This window comes from Portunus trituberculatus, chromosome 41 (genome assembly GCF_017591435.1).
Source record: "Portunus trituberculatus isolate SZX2019 chromosome 41, ASM1759143v1, whole genome shotgun sequence".
NCBI lineage: Eukaryota > Metazoa > Arthropoda > Malacostraca > Decapoda > Portunidae > Portunus > Portunus trituberculatus.
This window is the reverse complement of record NC_059295.1, coordinates 32,916,426-32,918,925: the sequence shown is the minus strand read 5'-3', so window position 1 is coordinate 32,918,925 and position 2,500 is coordinate 32,916,426. Positions and strand designations below refer to the sequence as shown.

The 2,500-nt window shown below is 35.9% G+C and overlaps 1 protein-coding gene across 4 annotated transcripts in view; it reads left to right on the top strand.

Annotated features, from left to right (window-relative positions):
• Positions 1 to 2,500, top strand: part of LOC123516432 (neuroglian-like) — a 181,138-nt gene that overhangs the window by 97,276 nt on the left and 81,362 nt on the right. For 3 of the 4 annotated variants that reach the window (XM_045275706.1, XM_045275705.1, XM_045275709.1), the window contains exon 2: positions 2,211 to 2,259. The exons of the other annotated variant lie outside the window; for it this stretch is intronic. The gene's annotated coding sequence lies outside the window, so the exon portion shown is untranslated. The remainder of the gene's footprint in view (positions 1 to 2,210; positions 2,260 to 2,500) is intronic. 4 annotated transcript variants of the gene reach the window in all.

Genomic DNA, 2,500 nt, shown 5'->3' with positions numbered 1-2,500 from the left:
AGAAAAGGGAAAAAAAAGCAAGAAACAAGAATGAAAAAAAAGACAACTTGAAGAAAAGGAAAAGAAAAAAAAGAAGAAAAAAGAACAAGTCCCTTTACAACAAAAACATCTATTTCCTCATTTATTTTCTCATTTACCATCTTGTTATTTTCTCATTTTTTCTCCTATTATCCCTTTTTTCCCCTCGTCATCATTCATCTTGCCACATTTCATCGTTAGTGTGTTTGGCGCAGCGGCGTGGCAGGGTGACAGGGTGACGTTGGCGGGGGATGGGGAGAAAGGGGGGGTGTGGTGGTTCTTGGGTCACCTTACCGCCTCTCTCTCTCTCTCTCTCTCTCTCTCTCTCTCTCTCTCTCTCTCTCTCTCTCTCTCTCTCTCTCTCTCTCTCTCTCTCTCTCTCTCTCTCTCTCTCTCTCTCTCATTTATGTAGTGACTAAAATTATATTCATGAAAAGAAGAAGAGGAGGAGAAGAAGAAGAAAAAACAGAAGGAGGAGAGAGGAAGAGGAAGAGAAGAAGAAGAGGAGGAGGAGGAGGAGGAGGAGGATCAGGATCAGGATCAGGAGGATCTTATCGCCCTCCCTCTATTCCACTCTTCGTAGATACAAGGATATGAATATTAACCCAGTACCCCCTCTCTCTCTCTCTCTCTCTCTCTCTCTCTCTCTCTCTCTCTCTCTCTCTCTCTCTCTCTCTCTCTCTCTCGTAAATCCAATAAGACTTAATGCCGTGACGTGAAGTGAAGTAAAAAGATATTGACGTTACTAATCTTCGTTTTTTTTTTTTCTTATCTTGATGTTTTATTGAATTTAGAGATGGGTGGATGGATAGATAGTGGATGGATAGATAGATAGATAGTTAGATAGATGGATAGATAAATAGATAGACAGTTAAGCAGATGGATAGGTAGGTAGGTAGGTAGGTAGATAGATAGATAGATAGATAGGTAGATGGATAGATGCATAAATAGATAGATAGATAAATTAATAGATGGATGGGTTTTGTGTTGAAAGATAATGTGAATTGTTGATGTAGTAAAGAATGAAATTAATGTTCCTAGTTAATTTTATTTATTTATTTATTTTTCATTGTTTATCTAGTGTTATTTTTTTTCAGGTAGTTGTATGAATAAGTAATCAGATGGAGAGAGAGAGAGAGAGAGAGAGAGAGAGATTTACATAGACAGACAGACAGACAGACAGACAGACAGGGGCACAGATTGATGTTCCTTGTTTTCTCTTCGCTTCATTTTTTTTTCTTTCTATTTTCATCCTGTATTAGTTTTTTATAGGTAAAGTTGTATAAATAGACTTACATACATACATACATACATACATACATTCAGATAGATAATTGATGAGATAGATGGACAGATATATAGACTAGTGAATAGTTTTGATTACGAGCATTGACGAGGAAAGAATAGATAAGTGTGTTTGTATGCATTATATGACGTACAGATAAACACACTGAGAGATTAGTTACGTAAAAGATAAATAAACATGCCAAGTAGGAATAGAAAAAAAAAAATAAGTATATAAATGTCAAACTTTATGATTCTATTGAAGTTTAATGGTGTGTGTCAAATGTTCTTTTTTTTTGTTGTTGTTGTTTTTGTTTAAATTGTTTTTTCTTCTGTCAGGTTTTTTGTTGTTACATTATTATTATTGTTTTGTTGTTGTTGTTGTTGTTGTTATTATTATTATTATTATTATTATTATTATTATTATTATTATTATTGTTGTTGTTGTTGTTGTTGTTGTTGTTGTTGTTGTTGTTACTACTACTACTACTACTACTACTACTACTACTACTACTACTACTACTATTTATTTATTTATTTATTTATTTATTTTTACTGATATTGTTGTTGCTGTTTTATGTACCTAGAGGATTTGACCATGCTCTCTCTCTCTCTCTCTCTCTCTCTCTCTCTCTCTCTCTCTCTCTCTCTCTCTCTCTCTCTCTCTCTCTCTCTCTCTCTCTCTCTCTCTCTCTCTCTCATGTATCTATCTTTATCTATGTATCTCTAGCTACCCACTTACACACTTATCCCTTCATCCATCTATCTACATCTTTACACAACACAAGTAACCTACAAAGCTTTTAATTCCCCAAACCCAAAAATCCCTTATCAATGTTTTATATACAATTATCATTCATTTTTAAGCTTCACTCCCTCACTGACACACACCCTCTCTCTCTTCACAGCTTGCTGGTGCCACGTTGAGGCACCAACACGCACACCTACTGATATAAGGTGAGTGTTGAGGGGCCCTTGTAAACACGTCCAAGCTGCCACTGGGGAGGAGAGGGAAATCAGGTAGCATTGGTGGATAACAAGGAAGGGATGGATGGATTGACAAGGAGGAGAGACGAGTGTGGATAGGAAAAGCAGTGGAAATGGGAGTAGGATAGTGATAGGAATGAGTAGATGGATGCATAAAGTAGATAGATAGATAGATAGATAGATAAACAGGTAAATGTGTAAAAAGTTTAGT